Below are 19,578 nucleotides of genomic sequence, written 5' to 3' on the forward strand. Positions count from 1 at the left end.
GACATGAACAGACATTTCTGCAAAGAAGACATCCAGATGGCCAACAGATACATGAAAAAGTGCTCCATATCACTCGGCATCAGGGAAATACAAATCAAAACCAACATGAGATATCACCTCACACCAGTCAGAATGGCTAAAATCAACAAGTCAGGAAATGACAGATTCTAGCGAGGATGTGGAGAAAGAGGAACCCTCCTACACTGTTGGTGGGAATGCAATCTGGTGCAACCACTCTGGAAAACAGCATGGAGGTTCCGCAAAATGTTGAAAATAGAGCTGCTGTATGACCCAGCAATTGCACTACTGGTTATTTACCCTAATGACACAAACGTAGTGATCCAAAGGGGCACGTGCACCCGAGTGTTTATAGCAGCAATGTCCACAATAGCCAAACTATTGAAAGAACCTAGATGTCCATCAACAGATGCATAGAGAAGAGGTGGTATATATACACAATGGAATACTATGCAGCCATCAAAAGAAATGAATTCTTGCCATTTGCGACAACTTGGATGGAACTATAGCATATCATGCCTAGCGAAATAAGTCAAGCAGACAAAGACAACTATCATATTCTCTCCCTGATATGAGGAAGTGGTGATGCAACATGGAGGCTTAAGTGGGTAGGAGAAGAATCAATGAAACAAGATGGGATTGGGAGGGAGACAAACCATAAGTGACTCTTAATCTCACAAATCAAACTGAGGGTTGCTGGGGGGTGGGGGGTTGGGAGAAGGGGGGTGGGCTTATGGACATTGGGGAGGGTATGTGCTTTGGTGAGTGCTGTGAAGTGTGTAAACCTGGTGATTCACAGACCTGTACCCCTGGGGATAAAAATATATGTTTATAAAAGATAAAAAATTCAAAAATAATTCTTTTTTAAACCTTCATTATTATAGTCATATTTTATCTTCACTTTATCTAACTAATTTTTTGTACACACATAGGGTTTTTTCTTCTAAAAATTTGGGGTTCAACTTTTTCTAAAATATCAAATTATACCCTAAATCTAGAGCCAGGCTTGTTCTAGTCTCCAGCCCGAGAAAATTCTCTCCATTTTCTTATTTTTTATTCTCCCAACTAACTTTCAATTCCTTTCTCAGAAATATAATTTTTTTTATCTTTATAGTAATGTTCCATCTTTTATTGTGTTTACCCTGATATATGTTTTCATTCTTTAAAATTTTGGGAGGTAGTTTCTTCTAAGAGACCAAAATACTCCCAAAATTAAGTTGGTGACGCTGTTCTAGTCACCAGTCTAATATATATATATATATATCTGTTTTATATATTTATTTGTGTTCTTTTTTTAATTTTTTTCATTACTTCTTTTTACCCCCTTTCTTCCCTCCACACTGATTTAGAGTCTCTTCTGATTTGGTTAAAGCATATTTTCCTTGGGTCTTTGCTACCATTTTAGTATTTTATTTGCTCCTTCATATATTCTTACCCGGACAAAATGACAAGGCAGAAAAACTCACGACAGAAAAGAAAAGTAAAAACAAACAAACAAACAAACAAACAACAACAACAAAAAACAATAGGCCGTACAGAAGATCAGGGTTGTAATCAATACAGACATTGGTAATGTGTCAGATCTGGAGTTCAAATGACAATTCTCAAGGTTCTAGGCGGGCTCAAAAAATGATGGAAGATATTAAAGAAACCCTCTCCAGAGAGATAAAAGCCCTTTCTGGAGAAATAAAAGAACTAAAATCTAACCAAGTTGAAATCAAAAAAGCTATTAATGAGGTGCAATAAAAAATGGAGGCTCTTACTGCTAGGATAAATGAGGCAGAAGAAAGAATTAGTGATATAGAAAACCAAATGACAGCGAATAAAGAAGCTGAGCAAAAAAGAGACAAATACTGGACCACGAGGGGAGAATTCGAGAGATAGGTGAAACCAGAAAATGAAACAACATTAGAAAAATTAGGATTCCAGAAGAAGAAGAAAGAGAGAGGGGAGCAGAAGGTATACTGGAGAGAATTATTGGAGAGAAATTCCCTATTATGGCAAAGGGAACAAGCATCAAAATCTAAGAGGTGCAGAGAACCCCCCTCAAAATCAAAAAGAATATGTCCACACCCCATCACCTAATAGTAAAATTTACAAGTCTTAAAATTTACAAGTCTTAAATTTTACAAAGTCTTAAAATCCTGAAAGTAGCCCAAGACAAGAAGTCTGTAACATACAATGGTAAAAATATTAGATTGGCAGCAGACTTACCCACAGAGACCTGGCAGGCCAGAAAGAGCTGGTATGATATATTGAGAGCACTAAAGATGAAAAACATGCAGCCAAGAATACTAAATCCAGCTAAACTATCATTGATAATAGAAGGAGACATTAAAAGCTTCCATGACAAACAGGAACTGAAAGAATTTGCAAAGACCTAACCAGCTCTACAGGAATTATTGAAAGGGTCCTCTAAGCAAAGAGAGACACTAAAAGTAGTAGATCAGAAAGGAACAGAGAAAATACACAGTAACAGGCACATTAAAGGCAATACAATGGCACTAAATTCGTATCTCTCAATAGTTACCCAGAATGTAAATGGGCTAAGTGCCCCAATCGAAGACACACAGTATCAGAATAGATTAAAAAAAAAATCACTATGCTGCCTACAAGAAACTCATTTTACACCCAAAGACACCTCCAGATTTAAAATGAGAGGGTAGAAAACAATTTACCATGCTAATGAAAAACAAAAGAAAGCTGGCGTGGCAATCCTTATATAAGATAAATTATATTTTAAGCCAAGACTATAATAAGAGATGAGGAAGGACACTATCTCATACTCAAAGGGTCTATCCAACAAGAAAATATAACAATTTTAAATATCTATGCCCCTAACGTGGAAGCAGCCAACTATATAAACCAATTAATAACAAAATAAAAAAAACACATTGATAATAATACAATAATAGTAGGGAACTTTAACACCCCCTCACTGAAATGGACAGATCATCAAAGCAAAAGATCCACAAGGAAATGAAGGACTTAAATGATACACTTGACCAGAGGGACATCACAGATGTATTCAGAACATTACATCACAAAGCAACAGAACACACATTCTTCTCTAGTACACATGGAATATTCTCCAGAATAGATCACATCCTGGGTCCTAAATCAGGTCTCAACTGGTATCAAAAGATTGGGATCATTCCCTGCATATTTTCAGACCACAATGCTCTGAAGCTAGAACTCAATCACATTAGGAAATTTGGAAAGAACCCAAATACATGGAGATTAAACAGCATCCTTCTAAAGAATGAATGGGTCAACCAGGAAATTAAAGAAGAATTTAAAACACTCATGAAACAAATGATAATGAAAACACAATGGTTCAAAATCTGTGGGACTTAGCAAAGGCAGTCCTGATAGGAAAATAGATAGCGGTACAAGCCTTTCTCAAGATACAGGAAAGGTTTAAAATACACAACATAACTCTACATGTAAGGGAGCTGTAGAAAGGACAGCAAAGATAGCCTAAACCCAGCAGAAGAAGAGAAATCATAAAGATCAGAGCAGATATCAATGAAATAGAAACCAAAAAAACAATAGAACAAATCATAAAAACTAAAAGCTGGTTCTTCGAAAGAATTAATAAGATTGATAAACCCCTGGACAGACTTTTCAAAAAGAAAAGATAAAGGACCCAAATAAATAAAATCTTAAATGAAAGAGGAGAGATCACATCCAACACCAAAAATAAATAAATAAATAAATAAATAACATACAATGAGTAACTCTATGTCAACAAATTTGACAATCTGGAAAAAAATGGATGCATTCCTAGAGACATATAAACTACCAGAACTGAACCAGGAAGAAAGAGAAAACCTGAACAGACCCATAAACAGTAAGGAGAGTGAAACAGTCATCAAAAATTTCCAAATAAACAAAAGCCCAGGGCCAGAAGACTTCCCAGGGGAAATCTACCAAACATATAAAAGAGAATTAATTCCTATTCTCCCAAAACTGTTCCAAAAAAATAGAAATGGAAGGAAAATTTCCAACCTCATTTTATGAGGCCAGCATCACCTTAATCTCAAAACCAGACAAGGATCCCATCGAAAAAGACAATTACAGACCAATATCCTTGATGAACACAGATGCAAAAATTCTCACCAAAATTAGCCAATAGAATTCAACAGTCCATTAAAAGGATTATTCACCACGACCAAGTGGGATTTATTCCAGAGCTGTAAGGTTGTTTCAACATCTGCAAATCAACCAATGTGATACAATACTTTAATAAAAGAAAGAACGAGAACCATATCATCCTCTCAATAGATGCTGAAAAAGCATTTGACAAAATACAGCACCCCTTCCTGATCAAAACTCTTCAAAGTGCAGGGATAGAGGGCACATACCTCAATATCACCATAGCCATCTATATAAAACAGACTGCAAATATCATTCTCAATGAAGAAAAATTGAGAGCTTTTCCCAAAGGTCAGGGACATGGCAGGGATGTCCATTATCACCACTGTTATTCAACATAGTACCAGAAGTTCTAGCCTCAGCAATGAGACAACAGAAAGAAATGAAAGGCATCCAAATTGGCAAGAAGAAATTGAACTATCACTCTTCGCAGATGATATGATACTATATGTGGAAAACCCAAAAGACTCGACTCCAAAACTGCTAGAACTTGTACAGGAATTCAGGAAAGTGTCAGGATATAAAATCAATGCACAGAAATCAGTTACATTTCTTTACATGAACAACAAGACAGAAAAAAGAGAAATTAAGGAGTCAATCCCATTTACAATTGCACCCAAATCCATAAGATACCTAGGAATAAACCTAACCAAAGAGGCCAAGAATCTATACTCAGAAAACTATAAAGTACTAATGAAAGAAATTGAGGAAGACACAAAGAAATGGAAAAATGTTCCATGCTCCTGGGTTGGAAGAACAAATATTGTGAAAATGTCTATGCTACCTAAAGCAATCTACATGTTTACTGCAATCCCTATCAAAATCCCATCCATTTTTTTTCAAAGAAATGGAACAAATCATCCTAAAATTTATATGGAACCAGAAAAGTCCTCGAATAGCCAAAGGAATATTGAAAAAGAAAGCCAAAGTTGGTGGCATCACAATTCTGGACCTCAAGCTCTATTACAAAGTTGTCATCATCAAGACAGTATGGTATTGGCACAAAAACAGACACATAGATCAATGGAACAGAATAGAGAGCCGAGAAATAGACCCTCAACACTGTGGTCAACTAATCTTCAACAAAGCAGGAAAGAATATCCAATGGAAAAAAGACAGCCTCTTCAACAAATGGTGTTGGGAAAATTGGACAGCCACATGCAGAAAAATGAAATTGGACCATTTCCTTACATCACACATGAAAATAGATTCAAAATGGATGAAGGACCTCAATGTGAGAAAGAAATCCATCAAAATCCTTGAGGAGAACATAGGCAACAACTTCTTCAACCTCAGCCACAGCAACTTCTTCCTAGGAACATCATCAAAGGCAAGGGAAGCAAGGGCAAAAATGAACTATTGGGATTTCATCAAGATCAAAAGCTCTTGCACAGCAAAGAAAACAGTTAAGAAAACCCAAAGACAACTGAGAGAATGCGAGAAGATATTTGAAAATGACATATCAGATAAAGGGCTAGTGTCCAAAATCTATAAAGAGCTTAGCAAACTCAATCCCCAAAGAACAAATAATCCAATCAAGAAATGGTCAGAGGACATGAACAGACATTTCTGCAGAGAAGACATCCACATAGCCAATAGACACATGAAAAAATGCTCCACATCACTCGGCACCAGGGAAATGAAATCAAAACCACAATGAGATATGGCTAAAATTATCAAGTCAGGAATGACAGATGCTGGCGAGGATGTGGAGAAAGGGAAACCCTCCTACACTGTTTGTGGGGATGCAAGCTGGTGCAGCCAATCTGGAAAACAGCATGGAAGCTCCTCAAAAAGTTGAAAATAGAGCTACCCTATGACCCAGCATTTGCACTACTGGGTATTTACCCTAAAGATACAAATCCATTGATCCAAAGGGGCACATATACCCAAATGTTTATAGCAGCAATGTCAACAATAGCCAAACTATGGAAAGAACCTAGATGTCCATCCACAGATGAGTGGATAACGAAGAGGTAGTATATATATATAATGGAATACTATGCAACCATCAAAAGAAATGAAATCTTGCCATTTGCGACGATGTGGATGAAACTAGAGGGTATTATATTTAGTAAAATAAGTCAATCGGAGAAAGGCAACTATTATATGATCTCCCTGATATGAGGAAGTGGAGATGCAACATGAGTGGTTTTGGGGGTAATGAAAGAATAAATGAAACAAGATGGGATCAGGAGGGAGACAAACCATAAGAGACTCTTAATCTCACAAAACAAACTGAGGATTGCTGGGGGGAGGGGGTTGGCAGAGGGTGATGGGTTTATGGACATTGGGGAGGGTATGTGCTACAGTGAGTGCTGTAAAGTGTGTAAACCTGGCAATTCACAGACCTTTACTTCTGGGGCTAAAAATATATTATATGTTTATTAAAAATTTTAAAAAATTAAAAGAAAAAAAATAAGACAAAGGATACTCCTAAGTTTTAGAAATGCTCTTCTAATCAGCACTTAGAAGTGAAATAAGAAAGTGAAAATGACATCATCTATTTCATAATGTGGCTTAGGCCTGCTGTATGCAGACATTTTTCCATTATTAACAAGGGTATTTACATTATTATTTTTAAGAATAATTATATCTTATATGGGAGTAAATTATTAAATCTAGATTTCTACTATTGCAACACATTAGTTTTCTTCCCACCAACTTGGCAACTTTTTTCCCTATCCCAACACATGTTTTTCTTCCCATTGGCTTGGCAATATTTTTCCCATGTGGATGTGTGTGTGTGTGTGTGTGTGTGTGTGTGTGTGTGTACGTATGCATATGTGCACATGTTTTGGAAGGTTTTTTACTCTTCCAGTCTTCAGATGGAATTACTTCCTATATTCTGTGATAGATGTACATTTTTATTCTCTGGCATCACTAAAATATCCCTTCTAATATTATTTCCCTGTCCTTCCTTATTTTTTATTATCTGTTTTCAACAAATTAATTTTACTTAAGGAAATTTTCAGAGCTCTTTGCCTTTCCATGCATTATAAGAACATCAACAATAGAGAATATGAATAAGCTCGTCTGAGTTGGGACAGGTGGGAACAATGGTAAGCTTGGAGAACAGGAGAGGATTGCTTTAGAATGGGGTTTTAGGAGGCAAAGTAGGCAGAAAAGATCTTCGGAAGAATTAGTGCAGCAAGAAAATCTAAAATGTATCACATTCTTTGATCAACCTACCACAAGATTACTCTCTCCATGGTGTCTATTGCCCACCAGGTTAAATCCTTTAGATAACTGGTATTTCCCTTCTCAATGTGGAACCATCTTTGATGTGAAATACCCCTATTACTCCCCAAGTGCTCTATTTCCCCTCTACACCGTAAACATTGACCACTTTTCATCTGTTTATTTAAATATTGATCTAATAGAACTACAAACTTCTCTTCTTACCTTCTTAATTTGCTGATCCTCAAATAATCAAGAAACATTGTAAAAATTTACACAGTCTTGAGGACAGATGTTGTATTCCTTATCCTGGTATTGCACGTGTCTATGGGAAATAGGAAAATGCTTAAAATGGTTCCAGATAATTTCAAAGAGAAAGGCATAAACTGCTGCTTGAAGCACAAGGCTGGAAAAGTCTGCCTATGTCATCACAAGCAGCTGTTCTCATCCAAAACGGTAGAATGAGGAAGAATTCAGATTCCAGCTGGGTAATGGAAGTGGAGATATTAAATATGTAATTTTGATTAAAATCTTTCTTCTATAATTTTCACACATTTTTTAACAAACATTTTTCTTTTTGGCCTCAATTAAGAGTCAACATAGCTCAGTGAAAAAACACACACATACACCAGACACAAATATAACTGGGACTATGGGTTTTAGCCTTGTGCAAGATTACTTTTTATGACCTTCGGTAAGAATATTCACTTCCATGGATTATATGATGCTCACCTAAAAATTGTTGCAAAGTAATCAATTTTGGTATATCTCAGTGAAAGAGAAAACATTGTCATTGTTCTGATGAAAGGGTGTTGTATAAATTCATAAAGGATGTCATATCTCTACCTTTAAATAGGGACTATTACCTGAAAGTAGAGAAGGAGCAGATGGTATTTAACAGATTAGAAATAATATAATTTTGAGTATATAATAATTATAAAATTAACTTCTCACATGGTACATATTTACAGAAGATATGTGACTATGGTCTGTTGCAAGAAACAATAGTTTTAAAAATTTAGAGTTATTAGAAGAAATTAAGACGTATAAAGAAGAATAAACTTAGTAACAAAAGCATTTTGAAACAAGGAAATAAATCTATAAATCTATAAACCATAAAGGAAAAGACTGACTAATTGAACTATAGAATTTTAAAATTTCTTTATGGCTTAAACACCATCAGCACAACCAATTATATAATTAGAATGTGTATTTTAATAATGTATAACAAAAGGAATTAAAGTCCATATATAAAGAATTTATATAATTCAATAAAAATAAAACTACCTGATGGAAAATTTGTCACATACATGAAAAGACTATAAAAGAAATATAAACAAAGTTATATAATACATGCAACAAACAAATATAAAGTCAATAAACATGACAAGGAAATCATTCCCACCAATAATAAGGAAATTAAAATTAAAACATCATAGTATTTTTCATCTATAAGTAAAGAGGTACTCTCATAAAGTACTGACAGATATGTAAATGATTACAGTTTTTTGGCATATAAATGAATACATTTAAAAAGAACAACATGTCTAAGAATGGTCTGTCCTGCAGAAAAGCACTAATCAGTTAAATTTAATCTTCTAGCAAAAGTTTGGAAGAGCAGCACAAGGGCATTTTCATTCATGACAAAGAATCCAGTGGTGGTTCTGAAAGACTTAAAAAAAAAAAAAAAACACAATATTTCTCGGTCTCTCTTATCTTTTAGCATGTAAGGCATTCTTCTTCTCCATCTTTACAATATCAGTATATTCTATTCCTGTAATCATACTTTACCTTTTCAAAAATTATCTCCTATTCACACCCAGACCTTTCACATGGAATAGTCAGATTCAACAGGGAAAAGGATATTTTTATAAAATTTAATCAGAATTACATTTGAATCCTCTTTTGTCTAGGCTGTCACCTGGAGTGTGCATCAATTATGTCAGCATAGGTCTATTTTTGGAGGAAAGAATGGCATACCATATTCAGGAATGGTCAGAAAAGAATCCTGAATTTTCAATACAGAGCATTATAATGATTCCCTACCCCTTTGTCCTGATTATTTTCCAGAAATCTGTTGAGAAGAAATGATCTCTTTGTAGGAAAAGGTGATTTTAGTGACAAAACGGCCTTACTAAAATGGGCAGATCAGAAGTAGATAAGATTGAAAAATCTTTTTGAGATGGTTTTTGAGGAAGTCAACAGTAACAGATATCTGTGGATGGTAAGAAGCATGAAACATCCATCAGTTCATTGTTGAATCACTTTTTGTGATAAAAATAGTACATTATTGTCAGACTTAAAATGATCCAGAAAGCTGAATGTATGACACACATTAATCTGAAGGGCTATGATGGCATGACTAGAATCATCTAATCAAAGTGGAGCAGAAACTCTATAATTTGAGAAAGTGTAAACAGACATGAGGTAATACACTTGGCTTTGAGAAAGGTTCAAAAGTTCATATAGGCATTCTACTATGAGTGGGCAGGGAAATGTGACTTGTGATATGTGGAGTCTCCCACCATGAAACAACCAGGTTGACTTTTGGCAGGGATCACAAGTTTGGCATGCAGCGGTAGTTTCCACAACAAAAAAATAGATTCTTTGATTTCATACCCAGCCTTTGATGGTGGATGTGTTACCTTCTACAGCATGATGGCAGATTCAGGCCGCATTGCTGGCAATGTGATCAATACAGACTTAAACAGCAGCTTAATTTTAGTCTCATGAGAGAATGGACCCTTCCACAGCATCACATGAATGACTGTCACAGTTTGTTCAGTAGTCTTCACTTGTTTCTATAGCTTGCAGCTCCACAGAAGGAAGTCTTTAATCTGTCAGTCTCTAATTTTCTAAGTGACAACTCAACACCTAGGCTATTGGCAATAGTAAAAATATAGCAAGTTTCATCCAGAAGACTATTGGCCAGAGGCACGAGAACAGACTTTAGTTTTACCTTCTGAATGGGGTAACCCTATCCATTTTAAATTCTATATAGGTGGAGTTGAGGTTTAACAGGTACCATGTCCAGTGGATCCTATTGTTTCAGATGAGCAATAAATTATCTCCCAAAAGGAGAGCTGCCACTATTTAAATGTAAAAGCAAGAATCTACTGGGACCAGACTGGCTGCATTATTGAACAAACTAAATGGAAATAATTTAAAAAGTGAGTCTTGTTGAGGTTTCCTTACCATATTAGTCATCAAGTCTGACTTGATCCACCCAAATGGGTGGAAAATAAAAACTATCAGACTGGAGAGTCACAGGATCTCCTTGGATCAAGTATTAAGTTTTGACAAAAGCCCAATAGCAACTTATTAGCTGTTTTTCAAAAGAAGAGATGAATCCAAAACCCCAATGGTATCTCCACATGGATACTGCTGCCCTTTCTCAGATGGTCTGATTGGAAAAATCATGAGTCATAGAGACTTACAGCTCAAAGGTGTCAATAAGTCTATGGGCCTTAAATGTACTAACACTACTCTATGTGTAGTGTGTGGCTTTTATTCTAGTTGGGATAATCTCTGATAAAAGAGGAAAGGAAGTACAAGCATGTAACATCAATCTATTATACATGTAAATGTAGAGGCAAGAGTAACATTAAACTAACCAAAAGGACCCTACACATAAAGCCATGTTAGCTTTGTTTTCCTATTGTAAACCCAATCAAAAAGCCATCAGTTAAATCTGAACCCCTTTTCCCCCAATACCCTGATCAGGAAGGATGTTGTGTTGGGTTCCTGTATTCAATGGAGACATCAAAGTTTTAATCTTTCTCCTTTATAAAGATCCCTGGCAAGTTACTTGGATGCATATAGCCTTTGGTCCTTCTTGAGGTCAAGCTCCATGCTGAATTATCTTTGCACCTGAAGAAACTATGGCTACAGTTAAAGGAGAAGGAGGAAACAGGATATGGAGGAAAGGAATGGCTGCGTGTAAGTATAGAAGACACTCAGTTTTGAGAAGTGGGAGGGTACTTATGGCTTAACTAAATGAACGTATGTTTTTGTATGTTTTAGATCCACCCAAAACTCTGTACTTCATTGTTGACATCATTTATTTCACCTTTGGAGATCTCCTGACTCAGTTGCTATATCCACATTGCTTTTCAGCTGGGGTCTGGGTTTTTTGCTCCACTGTAGTGATAAAATCCATTCTTCCTCCCTCCTGGAGGAGAGTAGGGACAATAAAAATATCATTTTGTGGTTTCGTTCAATATTACCACTTATTTCTGTGTCTCTAAACACTCAGTAACAAGCAGGATAGTGATGGTATTTTACTATTTGTCTCTGTCATCTGTGCAGCAACATGGACTATTGCATCTTAGATAATCATTTCACATCCCAAACTTGACTTGCAAGAACCTCATCCTTTCTCTTCCAAAAAGCCATTCCTCTATCAGTGTCCTATCTCTATCATCAAAAGCTGTCAAAAACATTTGAAGGTCTGAGATCTTACTACTTGCCATCTAAGAAGTTACCCCACTATAGTTTCATGGATACTGGCAAAAGACATGAGACTTCAGGGTCAGAGACAAAGTTCTTGATAACTCACAATGTAGTAAACAGGATGAACTTCCTGTTTGTGTCTGTTGCCCTTGACCCCAAGTCCCACAGGAACAACACAGAGCAGTGCAGGTGGATGCCATGCATATAGTGGGTTTGTGTCATGCCTGAAAAAGTGCAAGGTTAGGAACCAGAATATTTTAAAATGAGTTGCAAGGAAACCTGCTTGAAAAGTTCCGAGGGACACATTATCTTTATCATACCAAACAGTGAAAAACAAACAAATAAACTGCCTTTTGCTCTGGAGAGACATTGTTATTATCTTTCAAGGCTCTTTACAAATTTTCTTGGGAAAAAATGAGAACAAAATGGCAGTTAGTGCCTCTGTTCACAGAAACATGAGACCTTTTGAAACGTGCCTCCCCTAAAATATTTATATTGTAATGTAACAATATATAAGTCATAGTGTTAAATAATAATGTTTCAAAGCAATATGTATAGCATGATCTTGATTATGCAAGGAAATATGCTTGGGTTGTGCTCTTCTTAAAGTTTCTACACTGCTTAAATCTTAAATAATAAGAATATTTTCAGGTATTATTAATATAATAATAAGTTAAGTAATATAAAATAAATTGAATAGAAAGAAGAACCTATAAAATATTAAGATTGTTTTTAAGTACAGGAATGTTTCTCTACAAGTTATTGTAACTATTATTAATATATTAATTAAATAATTTGAAACTCCTGCTAAGACAAAGTCTAGCTGTTTAAATAGATTCTATTTTAATTTATAAGGTGCATTTTACTGAGGTAAGATTTGAAAAGCTGCTGCATTTCTAGAAAGAGCATTTAAATTTCAAGTAACAAAGCAGTTACAATACAAATATCTATTGTTAAGTTTTTTTCTTCTTCTTCAGAACAGAAAAAAGTTCACGTCTTTCTGATTGAAAAAGAAAATGTGTGTATATGGTTTACACACACACACACACTTTAAATAAATATATACACATAGGCAAACATGGATTTATGTGTTTTTTTATATCCAAATACAAAGACATGATTTCTATTTTTTTAACACCTATTTTTTGTCTCTCTATCTCCACTTTCTTTTATGTGAAAAATAACAAGGGACTTTAATAAAACCGGCAGCTGAGTAAATGACTTCAAAGAGCCATTTGCTTATTTTCCTTTCTTTCTTTCATTCATTCATGAAGTATTTTTTTCCAATACTTAAAATATGCCAAGCACTCTTCTAGATACTAACCATGCAGTGGTTAACAACAGTCTGCTATCCTAAAATCGATACTCTAATTTTGGAAAACCAACAAAAAACAAATATACACTCTAATGTGCTACAAATGATAAAAAGTAAAGAAACACAACTTCATAAGTATTTTTTCTTAGAAAGGTAAGAGAAAGCTCTTACCTTTGGGGAACAAACACACGTAAGAAGTGGGATAATATGTCATGCAATGTTGATAAAGAAGGCATTCCCCTCAAAAATGATATCTTAAACTTACCACAAAGGTTTTAAAATCCCAGTAGTCTTAACTTGCATACAAGAATATCAGCCCAATAGTTATTTTTCCAGATAAGGTTGAAGGAATGACAAGAACAAAGTTATGTTGAGCCACGATGATTTGAAAGACAATAGATTTATATAAGTTACTTACCTCTTCAAACAGTATAGACTCTCTTTTTGAAGTTTTATATTGGAATATTTCATATTTAATGTGATAGAGAATAATTTTGAAAACAGCATGAACACTCATCTATGTACCACCCAGCTTTCTCAAATCTAAACATTTTATTTTTCTCACATGTGATTTTTTTAAATTTTTTATTTTTTAATAAACATATATTTTTATCCCCAGGGGTACAGGTCTGTCTCACATGTGATTTTAAAGAAATAAAATATTACATATTCAGTTGAAAAAATAAAATATTACATATACAGTTGAAGACTCCTACATACCTTTCTACTCTCCTGAATTCATTTCCCCTACCTCTTTCTCTAGAAATTACCACTATCCCATATTTTGTGTTTGGGTGCAAGGTGTAGACTATATCAAATACCTCATACATAATTCATCTTGGCCTCACCAGTTTCTTATGCTTGCCACTGCTGTGGATACAATTATTGTGCCAGATCTGACCAGTTTTATGTAAAAGACATTTGATAGCACTTTAATTCAGGCCCAAATTGTATACCTCTGGTTTCCATCCTCTATTTTATCCTTCTGGTTTCTCTATTGCAGCAGTGACCATGAGACTCTGCAAGAACCCATGCAGGTTTCATGCAGATACAACCTGGAAATATGAAAAAGTAAATGATCTGTTAGGCAAAACTTTGATCATCAGAATGGAGCTTAATGGATAAATTCCATCCTCTAACTCTCCCTAAACAGAGTTCTGAGATATGCTTCATATGGGTAATCAGATGGTCCTGTGAGATAAAGTAACCAGTGACCTATAGAGGTTGCCAACTTTATAATGCATCCTTGTCTTGGTTGTTTTACATTTTCTGCTTTGTTTTCCCTGTCTCTCACTCATGCCCCCTAAGATCATATAGACAAACTACTTACATATAAACTTTTGTCACATGCTTTGTTTTCTAAGTAATTCAGGGTATGATAATTGTCTTTTGATGCATCAGAGCATTTTTAATTTTAATATAGTCAGTTTATACACTTTTCCCCTCTTGTGGTAAGCTTTATGCAATAAGTATAAGAAATTCTCCCCTAACTCAAGTCATGAATATATTCTTCTGTATTTTCTTCTAAATGTTGTGTAAAGTTTAAGAATCTACTTTTGTTTTCCCTAAATGGATAATCAGTTATCTTAACTACATTTACTCAATGAATAATCCATCCTTTCCCAAATTTTATTATGAAAATTTTCAAATATATGGAGAAGTTAAATAAAAAGAATGGTGTTTAATGTGTCAATTATCCTTTGCTTAAAAAATGGCATACTTGCTTGAGCTGTATATCTCTGTATAAATGAATTGTATAACAGCTTTTTTAAACTAAAGTCCAATCAAGGTTAATGCATTGTAAGTCTTTAATTTTAAATGTAGAGTAATACTATTATCTTTATTTCATAACAGTGATAATTTGAAAACATCAAACCAGTTGTCAGATACAATACCCTCATTCTAGATCTGATTTTTTCCTCTGTGTGTTGTTTAACATTGTCCTCTATCCCCTACTCTACTCTGGAAGGGAGATATAAAGGCTGGATTTGGATCAGGTTAACTAATTTTGTTAAAAAATAAGTGATGCTGTGTTCTTTGTATTGTATTATGTCAGGATATATGCAATGTTAGTTTTTACTATTATTCATGATACTAAATTTGATTACTTGGTTGATATGATAACTCCCAGTTGCAGCAATTTTAATAGGTAAATTTTCCTGTTGTAATTGCCAATGACATTTCCCTTAGTGCATTACCCTTATTAAATAACCATTATTCTGTATTTGGTGTGTTTCCTAAAATATTGATTACATGCTTATCTTGCCAAAAAATATATAGAATTATATACATTGCAATGTATAGAGTTTACAATTTTATATAAATGTCATTATCCTTTGTGCTTCCTTATACAATGCTTTTCAAATTGACTATTTGTGAGATTCATCTATACTGACTCATAAAACTCTATTTTATCAGTATGGACAAGGATGCATGATCATATTGGCAACCTCTGTTACATAAGATTCTAATATAAAGACCACTAAGAAATTGAAAAAAAAAAAAGCCCTAGGAATAATAGTGCATTGGTTTGAAACATGTAATGAAATTGGTCATTATCCTTGTATTCAAAAGCGAGTATAAAAGAGAAGGCTTTGGGATAATTTTTATTTTTATTTATTTATTTGTTTGTTTATTTATTTAAATTCAATTAACCAACATATAGTACATATCATTAGTTTCAGATGTAGAGTGCAATGACTCATCAGTTGCACATAAAACCCGATGCTCATTACATCATGTCCCCTCCTTAATGCCCATCACACAATTAACCCATCTTCCCACCTACCTCCTCTCCAGGACCCTCAGTTTTGTTTTGTTTTGTTTGTCTATAGTTAAGAGTCTCTCATGATTTGTCTAACTCTCTGATTTATTTTCATTCTGTTTTCCTTCGCTTCCCCTGTTTTCTGTTCTGTTTCTTTTTTTTTTTTAAGATTTTATTTATTTTATTTGACAGACAGAGATTACAAGTAGGCAGAGAGGCAGACAGAGAGAGAAGGGAGGAAGCAGGCTCCCTGCTGAGCAAAGAGCCCAATGCGGGGCTCCATCCCAGGACTCTGGGATCGTGACCTGAGCCGAAGGCAGAGGCTTTAACCCACTGAGCCACCCAGGCGCCCCTCTGTTCTGTTTCTTATATTCCACATATAAGTGAAACCACATAATTGTCTTTCCCCAGTTGACTTATTTCACTTAGCATAATACCCTCCACTTACGTCCACATCAATATAGATGGTAAGTCTTCATTCTTTCTTTTTTTCAAAGATTTTCTTTATTTATTTGACAGGACAGAGAGAGATCACAAGTAGGCATAGAGGCAGACAGAAAGAGAGGAGGAAGCAGGCTCCCTGCTGAGCAGAGAGCTTGATGCGGGGTTCAATCCCAGGACCCTGAGATCATGACCTGAGCTGAAAGCAGAGGCTTAACCCACTGAGCCACCCAGTTGTCCTGCATTCATACTTTCTAATGACTGAGTAATATGCCATTTTATATATATACATATGTATACATATATATATGTATACATATGTATATATATATACATACATTATGTATACACACACACACACACACAGTGGAACAGATCAACAAAACTAGAAGCTGGTTCTTTGTAAGAATTATTAAGATCAATAAACCTCTGGTCAGACTTACCCAAAAGAAAAGAGAAAGGACCCAAGTTAATAAAATCATGAATGAAAGAGGAGAAATCACAGCCAATACAGAGGAAATAGAGACAATTATTGGAACGTATTACCAGAAGCCATACACCAACAAATTAGGCAATCTGGAAGAAATGAATGCATTTCTGGAAACTTATAAACTACCAAGACTGAAACTGGAAGAAATAGACAATCTGAACAGACTCATAACCAGCAAGGAAATTGAAGCAGTAATTAAAAGCCTCCCTGAAAACAAGAGCCCAGGGCCAGGTAGCTTCCCAGTGGAATTCTACCAAACATTTAAAGAAGAAAGCATACCTATTCTATGGAAGCTGTTTCAAAAAATAGAAACGGAAGGAAAACTTCCAAACTCATTCAGTGAGGAGAGCACTATCCTGATCCCCAAAACGGACAAATGTCCCATCAAAAAGGAGAATTACAGACCAATGTCCCTGATGAACATGGATGACAAAATACTCAACAAGATCCTAGCCAATAGGATCCCATGGTACATTAAAAGAATTATCCAACACAGCCAGGTTGGATTTATTCCTGGGATGCAACAGTGGTTCAACATTCAAAAATGAATCATCGTGATAGATCACATTAACAAAAGAAGAGACAGGAACCATAGGATCCTCTCAATTGATGCAGGAAAAACACTTGACAAAATACAGCATCTTTTTTTTTTTTTTTATTAAAACTCTTCGAAATGTAGGAATACAGGGCACATAGCTCAATATCATAAAAGTCATCGACAAAGCCCACAGAGAACATTATTCTTAATAGGGAAAAACTAAAAGTTTTTCCCCTAAGGTCAGGAACATGACAGAGATGCTCACTCTCACCACTTTTGTTCAACGTAGTACCAGAATTCCTAGCCTCAGCAATCAGACAACAAAACGAAACAAAATGTATTCAAGTTGGCAAAGAAGATGCAAGCTCTCTCTCTCTCTCTTTTTTAAAGATTTAATTTATTTATTTAACAGAAAGAGAGATCACGAGAATGCAGAACAGCAGGCAGAGAGAAAGGAGGAAGCAGGCTCCTTGCTGAGCAGAGACTCTGATGCAGGGCTTGATTCCAGGACCCTGAGATCATGACCTGAGCTGAAGGCAGAGGCTTAACCCACTGAGCCAACCAGGTGCCCTAAACTCACTCTCTTCACAGATGATATGATACTTTATGTGGAAAACCCAAAAGACTCCACTCCAAAATTGCTAGAACTCATACAGCAATTCAGCAATGTAGTAGGATATAAAATCAATGCATAGAAATCAGTTGCATCTCTATACACTAACAGAGTGACTACAGAAAGATAAATTAAGGAATTGATCCAATTTACAATTGCAGTAAACCCCATAAGATTCCTAGGAATAACCCTAACCAAAGAGGTAAAAGGTCTGTATTCTAGAAAATACAGGACACTTATGAAAAAATTGTGAGGCACAAAGAGATGAAAAAGCAATCCATGCTCATGGTTTAGAAGAATAAACATTGTGAAAATGTCTATGCTGCCTAGAGCAATCAACACTCTCAGTGCATTCCCTATCAAAATAGTATCTCAATTTTTCACAGAGGTGGAACAAACAACCCTGAAATTTTTACGGAAACAGAAGAGACCCTGAAATGCCAGGGGAATGTTGAAAAGGAAAACCGAAGCTGGGGCCATCAGGATGTCTGAGTTCAAGCTCTATTGTGAAGCTGTGATCATTGAGACAGCATGATGATGACTCAAAACTAGAGACACAGATCAATTGAAGATGATAGATACCCCAGAAATGGGTCCTCACCTTTATGGTCAACTAATGTTTAACAAGCAGGAAAGAATATGCAATGGAAAAAACAAAAACAAAAACAGTCTCTTCAACAAATCATCCTGGAAAAACTGAACAGACACATGTGGAAGAATGAAACTAGACCATTCTCTTACACCATAACTCAAAATGAATGAAAGATCAAAATGTGAGTCAGGAAACTGTCAAAATTGTAGAGGAGGACACAGCTATCAACTTCTTTTACCATCGACAAAGCAAATTTTTGCAAGACACATTTCTAAAAGCAATGGAAACTAAAACAAAAATGAACTTTTTTGACGTCATCAAAATAAGAAGTTTCTGGGGCTCTTGGGTGGTTCAATTGGTTAAGTATCTGCCTTTGCCTCAGGTCATGATTCAAGGATCCTGGGACTGAGCCTCACATCGGGCTCACTGATGGTGGAGAATCTTCTTCTCCCTCTCCACCTGCCACTCCCCTAGCTCATCCTTTCTCTCTCTTTCTCTTTATTCCTCAAATAAATAAGTAAAACTTAAAAATAGAGAGATAGATAAATATCTTCTTCACAGCAAAGGAACCATTCAGCAAAACTAAAAGGCAACCTATGGAATGGGAGAATATATTTGTAAATGACATTACAGATAACGGGCTGGTATCCAAGATCTGTAAAGAACTTCTCAAACTCAACACTGAAAAACAAGTAATCCAGTCAAAAATGAGAAGAAGACATGAAAACAAACACTTCTCCAAAGAAGACATACAAATAGCCAACAGACACATTAAAAAATTCCCCACATCTCTTGTCATCAGTGAAATACAAATCAAAACCACAATGAGATACCAGGTTACTCAAGGCAGAATGGCTAAAATTAACAAGGGAGGGAACAACAAATGTTGGCAAGGATGTGGAGAAAGGGAATAGCCACTCCGGAAAACAGTATGGAGGTTCCTCTGGACATTAAAAATAGAGCTACCCTCCAACCTAGCAATTGCACAACAGGCATTTATCCAAAGGATACAGATGT

The sequence above is a fragment of the Mustela lutreola genome, chromosome X, assembly GCF_030435805.1.
Source record: "Mustela lutreola isolate mMusLut2 chromosome X, mMusLut2.pri, whole genome shotgun sequence".
NCBI lineage: Eukaryota > Metazoa > Chordata > Mammalia > Carnivora > Mustelidae > Mustela > Mustela lutreola.